The 18,731-nt window shown below is 37.9% G+C and overlaps 1 protein-coding gene across 2 annotated transcripts in view; it reads right to left on the bottom strand.

The window, feature by feature from the left end:
* Positions 1-18,731, bottom strand: part of EFNA5 (ephrin A5) — a 217,681-nt gene that overhangs the window by 156,017 nt on the left and 42,933 nt on the right. The window lies entirely within an intron of this gene.

The raw sequence follows: 18,731 nt of genomic DNA, 5'->3' as shown, positions 1-18,731 counted from the left end.
AGTCAATTGTGTGGCAAAGCAGAACATAATGCAGCAAGTACAGAGGTTAAGGACCAATGGGGGGGGGGAATCAACTAGAAAGTTAACTGGAGGTAGCTGGCACTCATCAACCGCATCCCATCTTTAAGACAAATTTCCATGAACAAAAACTTCCCTCTATTCCCGGCAGTGTATACCCAACTTCCACTGACATGGGGCAGGTTTGGACAGTACCTGAACAGGGCCGATCTGCTCATTATGCAGAGCGCGGTTCCACATGGAAATGTGTCAGTCGTAAATATGAGTGTTTCCATATGAAATCCTATACACAAATGCTAAAATTGTGCTTTGGGTTCCCAGATGAAATACAGTATTTTACATTCAAATGGACATGTAAACTGCTTTGAGGTTTATTCTACAATCAAAGTGATATATAAATCTTATGAAGTAAAAAAAAATGTATTAGAATAGGCTATTGCTCCTGCGCTGTGATCTAGACCACAGAGCCTAGGGCTTGCCGAGCCGAAGGTCAGCAGTTTGAATCCCCGCGACTGGGTGAGCTCCCGTTGCTCGGTCCCTGCTCCTGCTAGCCTAGCAGTTTGAAACCACGTCAAGTGCAAGTAGATAAATAGGTACCGCTCTGGCGGGAAGGTAAATGGCGTTTCCGTGTGCTGCTCTGGTTCGCCAGAAGCGGTTTTGTCATGCTGGCCACATGACGCGGAAGCTGTCTGCGGACAAACGCTGGCTCCCTTGGCCAGTAAAGCAAGACGAGCGCTGCAACCCCAGAGTCGTCCGCGACTGGACCTAACAGTCAGGGGTCCCTTTACCTTTACCTGTTCCCTGCAGCTTCGTCTCAAAACTAAGAGACATGAGGAATATGCAACTTTTTTCACTTTAGATGAAACCCTCAAAGTGGAACTGAACAAATAGCACCCAGCTTTGAAATATATGTATTACTTTACTTCCCACCCTCATTTCAGATCTATTTGCATACCTAACAATTTACAGATTATAATCCATTATAGAATGGAATATCATCTGTCATGCTTAAAATGCAAAGGGGCAAGTATGAATGTGGGCATGCCAAAGTGAGCAGGAGTCAATTGTGTGGCAAAGCAGAACATAATGCAGCAAGTACAGAGGTTAAGGACCAATGGGGGGGGGGGAATCAACTAGAAAGTTAACTGGAGGTAGCTGGCACTCATCAACCGCATCCCATCTTTAAGACAAATTTCCATGAACAAAAACTTCCCTCTATTCCCGGCAGTGTATACCCAACTTCCACTGACATGGGGCAGGTTTGGACAGTACCTGAACAGGGCCGATCTGCTCATTATGCAGAGCGCGGTTCCACATGGAAATGTGTCAGTCGTAAATATGAGTGTTTCCATATGAAATCCTATACACAAATGCTAAAATTGTGCTTTGGGTTCCCAGATGAAATACAGTATTTTACATTCAAATGGACATGTAAACTGCTTTGAGGTTTATTCTACAATCAAAGTGATATACAAATCTTATGAAGTAAAAAAAAATGTATTAGAATAGGCTATTGCTCCTGCGCTGTGATCTAGACCACAGAGCCTAGGGCTTGCCGAGCCGAAGGTCAGCAGTTTGAATCCCCGCGACTGGGTGAGCTCCCGTTGCTCGGTCCCTGCTCCTGCTAGCCTAGCAGTTTGAAACCACGTCAAGTGCAAGTAGATAAATAGGTACCGCTCTGGCGGGAAGGTAAATGGCGTTTCCGTGTGCTGCTCTGGTTCGCCAGAAGCGGTTTTGTCATGCTGGCCACATGACGCGGAAGCTGTCTGCGGACAAACGCTGGCTCCCTTGGCCAGTAAAGCAAGACGAGCGCTGCAACCCCAGAGTCGTCCGCGACTGGACCTAACAGTCAGGGGTCCCTTTACCTTTACCTGTTCCCTGCAGATGGTCAGATATGACACACCAGCTCCACACAATGAACTGGATCGACTCATTCAGGTTTCACCCAGGGATTCAGAAACTATGCATGCACCCAAGTGGTCTCTGAATTCAAGGCCCCATGTGATATACTGTGCACAAGCACCAAAGGTCTTGCATTAACCCTTTCCATCATGGTGACAGAGGCTGTGCTAGTGCTGTAAGACAAAAAAGTAACGGGGACAAAGTTAACAAACTCTCAAAATAAGAAAGGTTATTATGTAATCAAAACAGAGTTGTTCGTAGGAAATCAGGTCCACTTAATTCTGCCAAACACGTTGATCGTTTATTTTGGCATGACTTACACAGGCTGATGTGCTGACATATATCACTGATCTGAACTTATGCTATGCTATCGGTGCTCCCAAAGCCCATATTTCAGTTCAACAACCAAGAGCTTAATCTGTTTCCAAGATGGATTTCTCTCCTTACATCTCAAGTACATTTAAAACACTGGTCGAGAAGCATGGGATTCCTGAAAGGGTGGGTGGGGGGTTGAAAGAGAAATCTAAGATACCATGCTGATGGCAACAAAGTTATAGGCCAGTGTCAACGGCAACATCCCGCATCTCTATTAAGTGTGATTATTATTTTTACTACAAGATGCACTGTTGAAACAGTTCTCATGAAGTCACCAAAACACACACACTGCTAATCCAATTTTTAGAAGCTGTCTGAGACAGAGAGATAATTTTAAATATAATGATGTTAAGGGAATAAACTTTGGACCAAGGGCATCCTGGTTTAAATCCCATTCCAGGCATTCATAAATTCCAGGCTTCAATAAATTGTTGAATAAACCAAATAACTAAGTTTACGCTAGCCACAAACACCACTGTTTACCTGTTACAATACGCAACTTAGCTTTATGAGTAAGTCAACAAGACTTACTAGCCTTTCTGCTCATGTGATCTGTTAAAGAAAGATGTCACCCTGAAAAGTCAAGGTGGTGGTAGGGGAACCAACAACACAGGAATCTACCTTCTTCAAGTTTACACACGTCCATAGATGATTTGGTGTGTGCATGTTTCAAACATTTATCCCCATGAATACAGTGATTATAGTATGCTTTTGTGGTTACTGATGATCAAATGGCAACACACAGTCAAATAAACACATCTTAAAGTATCAGTCTATTACACAGAGATTCTCCTTTTCAAACAATATATGGGCTTGGGCAAATGTTGAAATCCCTTTAAATAAATATACAACTCATGTATAAATATCAACTCATGTTGATAACCTAATACATTTAGCGAAGTTTGCAAGTGATTCAAAACTCCTGCTTCCACTAAGCAAGGCTGAGCTTTTCCTCAAATAAATAAATAAATAAATAAATAAATAAATAAATAAAATGTTATTTCTACTCCACCCATCTGGCTGGGTTTCCCCAGCCACTCTGGGCAGCTTTCAACAGAACATTAAAAACAGAATAAAACTCCAATAATTAAAAACTTCCCTAAACAGGGCTGCCTTCAGATGTCTTCTAAAAGTCAGATTGTTGTTTATTTCCTTGACATCTGACAGGAAGGCGCGACTACCGAGAAGGCCCTCTGCCTGGTTCCCTGTAACCTCACTTCTTGCAGTGAGCCTCACTTCTGCCAAAGAAGCATTTTGGAAATTTGGACATTTTTCTTTTTCATTTCCCAACAGTCAGCCTTAATTCTGATCGGCTTACAATTCATAGCAATCCCCCTTCACCACCCGCTCTCACACTATGGCAAGGCGATACAGCAGGAAAAGACTTTACAGTACTGTGCCTGGCAATCAACTCCCTTCCCATTAGCTACAGATAGTTTATTGGATATAGCATAATGGAGAATCTTGGTTTTAAAACTATTGTTGAAGTTCTCTTACACAGTTGGGTGATTTTATGAATATAGTAATAACTATAACCTTTAGAATTCAAGATGAGAACAGCAGATGGAACCTAATTAAGAGAAAAATTATTAGTCTTCATAAGAAGCAGGAAAAGTCAAGGTACTTTAGAAAACGGAGGTCTTTTGTGTCATTCCGTAATTGCAGAAGCAGTTTATCGGATAGACTGTAGGGCTCTTTAAACATTACCCTAGTCATACTGGAGCCACTTTTCTGTTAGCGGTTCTAGTGGGGGGCTGAGGCTAGATCTAAATTACCTACAATGTGGGCTAATTCTGAGTGTTTTTCCCAATTGCATGACCAAATCTAATGCAATTGAACTGCACCAACATGGTTGGAATGCTTGCATGTTAGTGCAGCCGTATGAAAGATGTTCATGCAAATGCAATACATTAAGCCACAAAATTTACATTCAGTGGATCATGTCTGAAGCCAAAATTATGTACAGTATAGTCAAAAGCCACTGGGTTCAATGGCAGGTGAGATAACCAATATCATCTTTATTTCTGGAACCCCTTTTTTGCCATGCCCATAAAGCTGAATGCACACAAGTTAAAGTTGTGGGCTTAATAACCAACACAACTACAGTAATAACTAGTGAAAACATTAAAACACCTCATTAACAGGCAGGCAAGTGTCCAGAAGTTAAAGCTTGAGAAGCCTGGTATCTAAATGCCAAATAGCAGAACCAGAATACCTGGGTTGTCCTTGCCATCTTAGCAGGAAAATTATTTTCATTGTATTCCCCCCCAACCCCATATTCTCTCTGCTTTTAAGAACATGCATCAAAATATCCGTGGGGATTCATGGAAACCCCGTTACTCTTTCCTGTTCAGAATTGATGAGCAATACTTTAAAAGGCAAACTGAGTAACCTTGCGGGGGGTGGGGTTCATCCCCAGGAAATCTATGGATTTGAAATCACATTTCTTCCTTTTTGGTGGGGGTGGGGAAGAATCCCGTTTTTTGTTGTTGTTGTTGTTTTGTAGAAGTAGAAAAAAATCTGGAAGCAATAGATCACAGTAGGAAATAGTGGATTTCACGTGTGTGTGCGTGTGTGTGTGTATCACACCCACCCACGTATAGGCAAAACGACACTTGAGTGTAAAATAAAAGAACAATAAAAATAAACACACTGATAAAACAGTGCCGATGGGATAAGAAATAGTAAAGTTCTGCAGAAGTAAATATACACTGACAAGCTTACTCACCCAATACATCATTCCACACATCAAAACCTGACCTCATTAAAAGATAGAAAAGTACTAGGATGATCTACACTTCCAGGGATTGTATCACCGTGCTTATTGTTTAAAAAGTCATGATTTTCAGAGGTTTGAAGAGATTCACCAGGAAAGCATGTGATAATTATTTGATGGCTTTTTATTTTATGTATTCAATTATTTTTTAAAAATAAAAAAAACTTGTATCATGCCTAATTTGTGAAGAATTCTAACAAGTCAAAACATGAGAACAATATATTCGATGTAAAACAATTCCAAAGTTGAAACCAACCATAAAAACCACATATAATCTGCCAAAGAGCTTTTTTGGACAATCACATCTTCATCAGCCTCCTGAAATCATATTGCAATGGAGCCTGATGTGCCTTGCTTAGTAAGTCATTCAACAGAGTGAACACAGCTACAGATAATGTCCTAGCCCTGCTTACTATTAGCTGTGTCTCATGAGATATAGGGATTTGGAACAGGGCCTGACATAATGACTGGGGCATGCAGAGAGAAACATACAAAACAAAAGGCAGTTCTTCAAAAAAACGAGTGACCAAACCATACATATTCCCCAAACTGTGAATGTGCATTCATTTCCCATTGTGTTTACATACTTATCACCATACGTATAAAATCACTTCAAATGCCATGAGTTCACGGGAAATGATTTCAGCTCAAGGGGTAGCCAGCCATATGTTCAAATTTATTTATAGTCCCACATTATAATATTATTATGATTCATTAACAAAAGGAACATCTCCAGGTTACTTAAAGACAAACTTCTAACTGTCTCAAGAAAACTTGACATGGCAATACTTTTCTGCTTTGTACAGGCATTCCAATTTCAATTCCCATTTCCCTTCCAGTAGTTCCATCCCAAACATGGAATAATCTGCCCCTTTCTTCCTACTCATGACACCTGAAAACCTAAAGTGAAATGACAACTGTGTGTATTGGTTTATTCTTCATTAACTGTTTGCTTTGGATCAAGTGAAACCGGCAAGGAAATGGACAACTACTCCGTTGGGAGAAGAGTCATGTGGGACAAATTAGAAGCTGCTGCATGATTCTGGAGCAGAGGGTGGAGAGGGGGAGTACATGGCTAACTGGAGGCAGCTGTCAGGATGTGGATTTTATGTTTATAATCTGCCTCCACCCCACTCCCAAATTCCTTGTGGATATTATGAGAGAAAGTGTGAGCCTGACCTATGAGGAGAGCAGCGCCGGTCTTCATCATAAAGTCATGAGAACATAACCTTACCTACAAAAGGCAATTGCCCAGCCAGCAAAGAAACACAACCAAAACAGGTTTTATATATCTTATTCTTCTTCGCATCTTCTGATATAAATACCATAATATATAACTAAAATTGCCTTTAAGGAAAAAAGTAAGATACCTCTTATAGGGTAAAAGCTTTGAATGCAGAAGTTCCCAGCTCAAATCCTTGTCAACTTCAGATACGATGGACGGAGGAACCCTGTTCAGAGAGCACTGCTAATACTGGCCTAGATTAGCAGGACCAGTGGTCAGGGATGATGTGAGTTGTAGTCCAAAAACAGCTGGACACCCAATTTTGGAAAACCCTGGCCTAGATGAACCAATAGTCCAACATGATATTAAATAGTAGCTTCCTAGGTTCCTGGGGTAAAATCTACCCACCAGCAGATGAACATCGTTGGTAGACAAGCTTCCACCTTTCCCCCTGCAGTCTTCTGAAACTCTGTAGAAGATTTGGGGAGTAAATAAGGAAAGGTAATCTGCTTCTGGGACACTGGATGTCACCCCTATGCACAGCATACTGTATGACGGGCAATGTCTTCTCATGTATTTCCACCCAACTTCTTTCAGAAAGAACACACACTACTTATTCACTATATTGCTGGCATTTGTCTTGTCACGAGAGACAATGGAAGAGTGCACCTTTCAAAATATATTATAGCTGATTAACAGTATCCATTTGAAAGACCCTACACCCATCACCTCCTGACAAATAGAAGGGGAAGAAATGGAGGCAGTGAGAGATTTTACTTTCTTGGGCTCCATGATCACTGCAGATGGTGACAGCGGTCACGAAATTAAAAGACTGGGAGAAAAGTGATGATAAACCTAGACAGCATCTTAAAAAGCAGAGACATCACCTTACCAACAAAGGCCCATATAGTTAAAGCTATGGTTTTCCCAGTAGTGATGTATGGATGTGAGAGCTGGACCATAAAGAAGGCTGATCGTCGAAGAATTGATGCTTTTGAATTCTGGTATTGGAGGAGACTCTTGAGAGTCCCATGGACTGAAAGATCAAACCTATCCATTCTGAAGGAATCAGCCCTGAGTGCTCACTGGAAGGACAGATCCTGAAGCTGAGGCTCCAATACTTTGGCCACCTCATGAGAAGAGAAGACACCCTGGAAAAGACCCTGATGTTGGGAAAGATGGAGGGCACAAGGAGAAGGGGACGACAGAGGACGAGATGGTTGGACAGTGTTTTCGAAGCTACCAGCATGAGTTTGACCAAACTGCGAGAGGCAGTGGAAGACATTGGCGTGCTCTGGTCCATGGGCTCACGAAGAGTCGGACATGACTAAACGACTAAACAACAACAACAACACCTTTCTATAAAACATCCAAGGTGTTCTGCCTATTAGAACATATGAATATTACAGAAGAAAAGCCTATTGCTATGGGTAGTGGCTAACGCAAATAAAGTTTCTATCTATCAAGGAAGCAAGGAAGCAGAAGAAAAAACACAGATATAAAACTTACAGTGCAGTTTGTATACTGTCCACATCTGATGGTATAAATAATAAATATTATTATTAGTATTACCTTTACCACTGCTACGCATAACAGTGGAATGTAAACTAAATATCGAAGCAAGCATAATGTTTAGAATGCTGCAGCAACCCACCCAAAGGAAAGAATAAAAGTGAACTTATTTTGTTCAACTTACTTTGTACAACCACAGTGAAAAAGAACAAAAAAACCCCAAAGAAGTAAATCGGGTTCAAACTGCAGTGACTTTACGTAAGTGAAACAAACCTATCAAAAGTGGTTTTTCTTTAACAGTTCAGATGGTTTGATTTTCCCTGCTGGGTGAACAAATATATGAATTGGATATGCTTCACAATGCATCCATGCTTCTTTCAGTTCGATGCAGACAAATAATAATAGTATTCATCACTATACTCTGAACCTTAAAGTTTGCAAGATTCTTTAATATGATTCTTAACCCTTACACTTGCAAGCAAAATATTCACGAGAGCAATACAGACATTAACACTGCAATTCTATACAGAATCCTATACAGTACTCAGAAGACGCACTAAGTTCAATGGGATTTACATTCAAGGAAGCATGCACAGGATTGCAACCTAAAAGTCATGTGCAACATTTCTAGGGAATGTTTCTACATTTGCATATCTACTTGGAGCTTCAACAATAGGCAAAGCATTTAATAGTCATCATAGAATTGCAGAGTTGGAAGGGACCCCTGGGGTCATCTACTCCAACCCCCTGCAATGCGGGAACCAATCATTTGACTATCTAGAAATCAGATAAAATTTACTTAAGTTTTGTTTTGTGGGGAGGTATATAGATCTTAGAAATATGTCACACAAAAGCTGAGAAAAGAAACTCTCTTCTCCCGAAATGAAAGATTAATTATGAAATTGTTGCAAGATTTTATATTTTCAAATGTGTTCTTTTAAAAAAACTCCATTACTCAAATTCCCATACCTCTCTCGCACCAAAATTAAAAGGTTTTATTTCCAGTGCCTATTTCGATGAAGTAATGTAATAATATGCATAAACAAGAAATTCATAGTAATTTTAACTGAAAGAATTAGGCGTTTTTCCCCCCTCACACATAGCTAGAGCAGACCTGAAATTAATATTTTACATCCCAGTTATTGCCATGAAACACAGATGTTTTTTTAAAAAAAGATATCACCTTAAAGTGATTTGCATCAGGAAACAAAACATAAAAAAGTATAACATGATGAGCGCATAACAGCCAACAACTCCATCTATAAAAGCTGGGAAATTACTGGGTGCCAAGCATCTCTGGATCTAGCCATTTCAAAGTAATTAAACATATTTAATTAAATACTCAGCTGATGAGAAAAAAGAACCCACAGATTGCATCTCTCTCTCTCTCTCTCTCTCTCTCTCTCACACACACACACACACACACACAGAGAGAGAGAGAGAGAATTAGGAGGCTGAATTCTTTGCCATAAGTGAATTCATACTTCAGCATCAAAATTATCAAAACATTATTTATAGTTTATATTTAAAATTTCTTCATAGTAACAAAAAAAGATGAGGGGAAGAATTTGAACTGACAAATCAGAAGGGTCTTGGAAAATAAATAGGGAGCTGAAAAATAAAATCTAACAACACAGCTTTGACAACACAGCAAGTTATTCATCAGCCTATGGAATTTTCATAACGAACTGAAACTTGCTCAAAACTAATTTGCAGAGATGTGTTATTCAAGTTATTTCTTGAGCCAGAAGCAGGCAATACTACTACATGATCTCAGGGGAACCTGAAATGAGGGGGGATGAAGACGGCAGCAGTTTAAAGACTGCCAGTGCAAAGATCCAAAAACTTTTGTACTTATTGCAGAGTGGGAAGTAGTCAACCTTACAACTTCAGCACTTTGCTTTTTGTTTTACTGCCATTCTGGGGGAAATATGTTCCTGTACCAAAGGTCTGGTTTATTTTTTCCACCTCATGGCAGTAAAGTGAAATTACACAACAGAAAGCTATAACTGAAGTTCAAAAAGTTATGTGAGAAATTACTTTGCATTTTCATACTGTACTTTATATGATGCATCCTTTTCCATATGGAATAAATAATAAGGATAATTAGAATTTTGTCTTCTCCATTAGGTAACTGGTAGTAATCCGTTATCTCTTTCCCCCACCCCTCCAGCAGCAAACAACAATTCTCTCTTTTTAGGCTCTGTTTAAGAAAAAAATATGTCATACATCTCCTTCAAAAAAGAGCATGAAAGACAGACACACTTGGGAAACATAGTGTGTGTTTGATTCTTTAATTATAATAAAAACACTGTTTTTGGGTAGAGATGGGCAAAAATTGAAAGTGACAATTCGGCATGTTAACTACTAATTTTATTCAAATTACTTTTTATTAACTTGTAGCTAAAAATTCACATCGTAATTCAAAACTTCAGTAAGGAAGTCTTACAGAATCTATATTTATAGCATGCTCTTTTAAAATATACTGCTATTTATTACTTTTCAGGTGGAGAAACCTGTCGTAGAAAACTCAAGTCTCACACTTTTGTGCAACCCCGAGCTCTTTTATAAGCAAACATGTGAACAAGAATTCAAATAATAACCGAAACCTTTGCATAGTCCCACATTTTATTAAAAATTTCTATTACTGCTGCTACAGCTTTTTAAAAAAGAATTAAAAGTAATTGTGTTCATGCCAGCTAGGGCTGCCCCACTTCCCTTTTCCAAAAGCTTTTCTCCTTTGATCTGTCCATCTCTGTTATTAACAGAAGCTGCAGGGGCAGCAAGTTCAAGTCAAAATAAGGTAAATAATTCCTAAGCAGAAGGCTGAAGCCAACGAGCAGACAGACGTCGAACGACGTTAAAAATAAAATCTTAAATTGAAAGAATAGAAAAGAAATCTACTCGGGTTATAACTAGAGGTCAGTAGATTGCATCGTTAAGAGAACTGCCGGTCAGCATCAGGGCAGCCATAGCTAGTCCTAAGACTGGAACACCTTTCGTATTTCTGCCAACTAATTCTATTGCCATAGTTCTTTCTTATCCATAGTGAACATCTAACGGATAGGCTATGTGCACATTCAAAGTATTCTTTTCAAAGTATCAGCATTATTGCTCTACCCACAATGTAATTTAGAAAATGACAGAAGCACTCGTATAATAAAGATTCGCAAAAGGGGCAGACCCGAATTTCCTATTAATTTAAGAATGATATGTCAATGTTTGATGGTAAAGAAAGAAAGAGACAGCAATCGCTACTTTGTTACCACGACAAAAATATCTTTCCAACTTTCTCATTATGAGGGAATTCACTATAAACCAAGAAATACTTCTTTATCCAACTATCTGAGAGTTTCATGATAATACCAGAAGGGGGGTTATTATGCACCAGGGTTCCTAAGCATAACCAAAAGAATACAAACCTGTAACAGATTTCTCCTTACATCTGGTCAGGAAGGCAATCTTATAAAACAAACTCTAAGTTGCATAAATCAATTCACATCATCCCTAGGAAAGAGCTAATGCCACTTATTTTACACTTATTTTAACAATCCTTAGAGTAGAAAGGATTTATTTTTTTTAATTCTCATCTTGCAAAAAAAAAAAAAAAGAGTAATGTCAGTTATTTTTACTTACTCTCAGAATCATAATTCTTTTTGCCAACGGAGGCTACAAGCCTTTATTTCATTTCATATTTCCCCTTGAAACAGGGTTACATAGACAAGAGAATAAAAGTCACTGTCCTATTGGTATACTCATCCATTTTAAATATTTCAAAACAGCAGATTTCAAGGAAACTCATTTGATGTTTCAGACATGAACATCCAAGGTCAGTAACAATTAGCACAATTATTGTGTAGCTAACTGTACATGCTATTGTGTTTAAATTGCTGCGTTGCCAACACCTTTTACAGCAACCTTTAAACATCTAAGAGAAGAGGAAAGAAGCAGGGTATTATTTCAGAAACGAAGGGCGGGGGGGTGAGGAATATTCTAGAAGCGCAGATTTCGATCTGTACTCTCTCAGTCCCATTCCCCTTGCGCATTGCGTGCCAAGAATACCAGAGGAGTTGTACAGAGACTTTCATGATGACGCAATGTATGGTCACGAGGCACAAGCACTTATCCCATTCGCCCACTCCCCACAATATTCTGTCTCAAATCATTTCCATACTCACACAAGCATGAAAGAGGGGCAATGACAGATTCGTAACCTAGCACGAAATACCAAAGAAATGCTCCTTATATGCACTGGAAATTAACCCTTTATCAACTTGTACGATTTTCACACAAAGCAAGATGGGAGGAGGCGCCCATATATGCAGTTGAGTTTGAAACACGACGGTAATTTGGGAGGACAGAAAGAAACAATAATAAACTATATGGAAATATTTGGTAGGGGATCTTATTATATACTGATTTATACACGAAAGTGTAGATTGTTTCCACTTGACATTTCACTGATAACAGTATCTGCCATTAAAGTCCTGATCTTCTTAGAAGAATACATGATCTGTGCTGCACTAGAGTGATTAATATCCCAAAATCAAAACAACTTTCTTTTAAATCTGTTTTGCTCTGCAAGATAGTTACTGGAAAATACTAACCGTTTCATTCCGCTGCAAGTTTTTTTTCTCCACTGAACATAGTCTAAATCACAACATTATGAAAATTAAGCAAATATATATGAATTGCCTACATACAGGAGCACAACAGAGTTACACTAAAATTCAACTACTTTTAAAAATAAGTATAAACAAGAAAGTTGATGGAGATTAACATTAAAACCGATAACTTCTCAAGTAAAACAAAGAATAATTTTAGTGAGACAACCAACCACTACAGACAAAGGAAAGCTTATTAAGTATTTTGACTTCATTTACTGCATTGTGTACACACCCTTTACTGAATCTTACAGTAACTTTGCTGGGATTCCTTTCACTTTTTTGGTTATCTGTATACGGTTGTACGAAATTTATCGAAGGAACTATAGCTTAGAAATTAAGACAACTGCTTGCAGAAATTCCAAACTAGTGCAAATTAATGGATCGCCAGACTTAGTACCTTATTGCTCAACAGCTATTCGGACAATTCTATATCATCAGTTGGTCTAGTCCCAGATATATTAGGAAGTAATTTCTTGCTATAAGTGCATATATACTGAAGGAAGAACCACATTTTTCCGTGTATAACGACTAGGTTTTTTTACTAAAAAAAATATGTTTAAAATTGGGGCTCGTCTTATACACGGGTAGTGCTGTGGGGTGTTTTCTTAATTTGGAGTCCCCAAAAATAGCGGGTGTTTTATACATGGGGGCGTCTTATACATGGAAAAATATGGTATACTGCAAACACAATGAGATCTACTTAAGTTTAAATGTTTTAGACAAAGTATCAAACATGCCTTTCACCTTCCTAGCACACATGAAGCCTAAACAAGGCACGGTGGTAAAAGAGCAAGGGTGAAAAGAAAAGTTTTTTTTAAATGCAGAATTTCACTTGACAAAATAAATACAGATGGTCAAAACTGCAAGGAGTCAATAAGTCCTTGTAAGAAAAGAACACCTCTTGGTGTTTTCTCTTTCATTAAGTAGGTTGCAGTGTATTAATACAATGGCTGAGAAAGGAGGACAAAAAAAGAATACATTTTCTGTGTACTAGACTGTAAAATTAGCACTAAAAACTACTTAAGGAATGAGTAATGCACTAAATGGTGAAGTGGAAAAACAGAATTACCCGGATGAAACTGTTAAAAAGGGGGGGGTACTTTTTCTTGTTCACAAGTTCAACAAGCCTCATTTTCTTCAAACCATAAAAAATATGAGTAAAGAAATTTTCCGTGATAACTTGGACTATATAAGCATAATAAATTGTCTCTGCAATAAAAAAAATGCTAATAATGGAAAACCTTAGGAAATGCAGTTTTTATTGGTTTTATTAACTTACCAGTATAAATTTGAATTATCTCATTTTGTTGATTTGCTACTTACTCATTTCTAAGTGCCTCTGTACTAATGAAAATAAAATCTCAAGTGCTTGATAAAAGCTCTGGGGCTGGCTGAAACAATTAGAGATTTCTTTTTTATTTATACAAAGATGCTGAGCGTCTCACACATGAACTCACACTCTACTGGGTTTTGGGTTTTTTTAATTATGATGCAACAGATAAATTTTATTTCTTCTGAAAATTCTCATAAGTATTGAGCAAAACATCAGCTAGATATTGCTTCGTATGCCAGTACATAAACCTGGCAGTAAAGCCCATTTAATACACTGCCTCTGATGAAGTCTGTATAGACAACAGCTGCAGTCCTACACTTACTTACCTGGAAGTAAGTCACACTGAACTCAATGAGGCACAATTTTGAGTAGACACATATAGGACTGTGCTGTACAAGTGGAGGATGAAAAAGACACCTCTCTCCTTTTAAAGCAGCATGCTACAAAGTCAATTCATCTTCTTTTTTTCAACTCCTTGTGTTCACGCCAGATTGCACTCGCAGCAAGATTTTTTACTAAAATCCTATTTCAGCTGATTCCAAGCTATTTAAAAACTTATTACTCCCTTCAAGGGCGTTTTTATTCAAAACACTTCAGGAGTTAAATTGCCAAGTTAAAATCAAAGTAATGACCCCAAGCAGAGATTACCGCGTCGCAGAGTAAATTCATATAAGGGAGTGGGGGGAGAAATCAGACTGCAAAGCATTTCCTGCTAAAAGATACCATACTGATTGAATCTTGTTCTGGCACTAAGTATTCCTTATGGTTCTAACAGCCCATCACTCACATTAAGACCTTCACAAAGAGAAAGATTACTGAACGAACCCAATCAGAACTTTGCCCTCAGAGCTGTGAACGCCTCCGATTTCTCAAGGTTTCCAGACCACTTGACTGACTGTCTCGTAAAACATAAGGATAATTAAACTGACATGAAATAACGGCCCTGTTTAAATTCTAGGGGCAGTTTGTCTAACCTTTGACCCCCTCAAAAGACCACAGTCATTCCAGCACCTGTCCATGAATCTTATTGCTTAAAAGCATATGTACAGTATAAACATCTGCAGGTCATATTTCTGTTTTACGTTAACACAAAAATTGTCACAAGAATGAGCATATCCGAATTATTAGCCAGCATTAAGCTGTGCTCTTCACTGTTTAAAATTCCTGAAAAGTAGGAAATGAACACTCAAAACTTGGCTAATGACCTTCATCATCATTAAGCTATTTGGTTTTATTATTTATACACAATTGAAATTCTATTTACCGCTTGTTTTATGACTACTATAATGGATATCCACCATTCAGAGTAGCCCTATCAAAATAAAAGGATCTACACGGAAAACAGCTTACTGGATATCACCCTATAGGCAGAAATGTGAAAATAAACGATTAAAAAACAGATTACAGCACAAATACTTCGTCAAAATCTGCATTTATTTCCTTAGTTTCACATGAATACAGAAGAAAGTTTACAAAAATCACAATCTACATTCTTTAATCTTAGAGTTGGCTATCTACAACAATCTCTACAAGACATTATGTGATTAATTCCATCCATGTAAGTGATTTCAAACAAATCAAAGTGAATTATTTAAAGTCAAAGTTCTCAAAGAAAGCAAAAAAAATAAAAAGTATATATGTCAAGGGAAATGAATATTCAAATTTGATCCAGAAATCTGGAATTCGTGTCAGTTATAAATTAAACCCAATTAGCTACGGGGTTTTTGGACTTAATACAGTGCATTCCAAGAGGTCAGACTGACATTTTTCAGTCTACCATTCAAAGCCTCACATTCCTCAATATGCAAAATTAGCAAAAGCATCCTATATTGCTTTTCTCTTTCTTTGCTTGATCGAGCCTTCCTAAAATGCAAACCCTGTCTAAAATTACTATAAATTAAATTTAAATGGAAATCAAGGCTTAATTCTTCAAGTCTTAACATTCTCATTGTTCCTGTTATTAGGACGATTCCCAAGACAGGGATTTCCTTAGCAGCAACATTATCGAGCTGCTTCTTCATTCCAATCAAAATATATAAAGAAACCTGGTTCAAGAAAAGCCTGAAATGGCTCAAGGCTCAACAGTTCCTTATCTGTTGTTGGATATTAGATGCAGGTGCTGTGATCATGCAAGTAGCAGTTCCCAAGGAAATCATGGTATGCATGTTCAACATGATCACAATAATATATTAGGCTTTATCGAATACTCTTAAAATTCTCTCATTCCATTGCATTGCATCCTCTAATGAAAATTACCTGTATCCGTGGCGTTAACAATGCTACTTCTTAAAATTGCCAGGGACACTTTCCAATGCTGAAGAAGAGAATCACATAAGCTTCTGAACTAGAACAAAAATTGAAGCCTCGCAACAATAACAGTTAAACCTTCTGCAAAAAAGGAATTTTAGTGAAGAAATGGCTAACATTAAGAATCCAATCCAAACCTCACTACAATTAGTAGTGGGTTGACAATCAATTGCACAAAAATGGAACTCTTTACAGAACCTGGATCTGCCTCTATGACATAGGAATATGTGGACTCTCTTTAAATAAAACAAAACCTTATCATTTACATTCTTTGAAAGGTACTGCTAAAGCCAATGCATTTCATGCTGCATGGTGGAACTTCGTCACATATGTTACTGGCCATCATCTACAACAAAAGTTCTTGACAGTATCCCTGGAAATCTGGAAACAGTTCTGAATTGCTCCCTATTCTTCAGTTTATTTATAAAATGGAAATCCCCTACCCCACATGCCAGGTTTTCTGTTAAAAGTGTTCTGTTACCAGATCTGGGTAATTTCTCTGTTATCTGTGGTGGTAAATTGATTTGTTTCTGATTTAAACAAAAAACAAATAAAAAAATACCCTTTGACAAAAGCTTAATGATTTTTTTACTTTTGCACTATGGGTAATAGTAGTGAAAGTGACTAATATTAATCAAAATGGATCCTAATCTTCAGAAACTGCTTCTGCAGCTTTCCTAGTTTCTTGCCTCCTCAGAAGTGCCTGCCAGGAGTCAAGTATATATGAGTGCTGGCATTTGCCAATATCCCCTAAGGAAAAAAACTTCCATATTAGAGCTGCATATTGAAGGAGTGCTTACTGCAAAAGGCCACTTTAAAATGTGAAATATTGTGTGCTGGGGTCAGGGCGGGGGCACTTATGCAACTCATCACTAGCAATATCTCCAAAAAATGTTCAGCAAGTTAAACTCACGGAACTGCACTCCATGATGCACAATGGCAATGTTTACCATAATGGAGAAAATCCTAGTTTCAACACTGGAAAATGAGAGTATCGTGGCGATTAAAATATATGAACTTTACATCAAGTATCTTCATTTGGGTAGTATCTTGTTCCTTTTGTGTAACATCAAGCCTGGAGAAGATTTATGGAGAACTTGAAAGCTTCCCACACTTTTGTGACATTTTGGTTGGTTGCAATATTTCCCTACCAATTCTTTAGAGAATACCAGAAAACCAGGAATTACAAAAAAAATAAAAAACAATCAGAGGAAGAACACCTTCAACACCTAAAAATGGCAATTAACTTTTGGGAGTTGCATGCCCTTCACAAACAACCACAAAGTAATGCTACTGAATTTGGATTCTACTGACTATTTCCTAGGTACATCAACTAAAATTAATATACAGATTTGTTAATATAAAATATGTCTCATTTTGCTTTACTTCTGTTTTCTGTTTGACAGGGGAGATTTGTGTTCCCACCTAGTGTTGAAGACAGATCCAAGTTTATATTTTAAATGAGAGGGGTAGCAGCTATTGGTTGCTTCTTTATCCCAGCAGCACTCAACACAACCTGAAATCTATTTTGCAATTAACACAGTCCAATCAAATTAACTCTACAATCTCTTCCTTCATTCCATTTAAGACTATTACAAACAGGAGATTTTGGGGCATCAATATTATAGCCAGATTCCTCCCTCAGCCCAAACATCTTTTTGCTTAACATCCAGTCCAAAGAAGGTTTCGGACAAATTAGAAAGATTGCTCGCTTCTATGTGACATTTGAGATAATCCTAATAAATGTATCAGCCAACATTTCAAACAGTAGGCTATTATTTGTTAATACAAATACATTGTTTCATGGTCAAGAGAATGCATGTTGCAGTTGGATAATGCCTTTGTCAAAAAAAAATCAGGTATATTGCACTAAGTTCCAGAGGCATAGCTGTTTTTGCTCTTGCAGCAAAAACTATAAAAAGTATTGTAGCACCTTAAAGAATATAACCAGTTTATTATGGCAACTAATAATGATCTCTGAAGTAGAAAATGTATTTTTGATTGATCGAGTATGTCAGTTTGCATAAAACCTACAGCTAATTTTGAACACAATAACATCACAATAGCATTGCAACAAGATATCAGAGATTGGGCATTAGAATATAAATTTGGCTCCAGACACATTCTTCCGCAACTGTAAGGGCATCTTCAGATCATAGAAGAGACTCTAATGCAGCAGAGGCTCTCAGCAATACAATTTTTACAGATCTTCCATGCAGCCCTTCCTTTCACTCCCCACAATGTTCCAAAAGGTTCCCTAACCCTCCAGAACAGCTTTTCAGAGACACAGGGGGAAGGAGAAATTAAACTACACCATTCCACACTAAAGCATGAACAACTACACTAGCTGATTGTGCATCTTACAACAGCAAAGCCAATACTCACGGAGAAATAGGATGTCCTTTGCATCATCACAGAAGCAAATAATTTGACACTCATAACAATTCTATTGCAATAAAACCATATCTCTGAAAGCCTGCAGTAATTGAGATAGTTGTATTCATGTTATGCAATGCTGGCTTGGCACGAAGCATGAAAAATACTTTACAATTTGGCTGTAACACACATTTTAATAGTAGCAAAATGAACAGTCTGCTATTCTTCATCCAAGACTAT

This window comes from Podarcis tiliguerta (genome assembly GCF_965153285.1).
Source record: "Podarcis tiliguerta genome assembly, chromosome: 11".
Taxonomy (NCBI): Eukaryota; Metazoa; Chordata; class Lepidosauria; order Squamata; family Lacertidae; genus Podarcis; species Podarcis tiliguerta.
The sequence above is the reverse complement of the archived record's forward strand: the minus strand, read 5'-3'. Positions and strand labels throughout refer to the sequence as shown.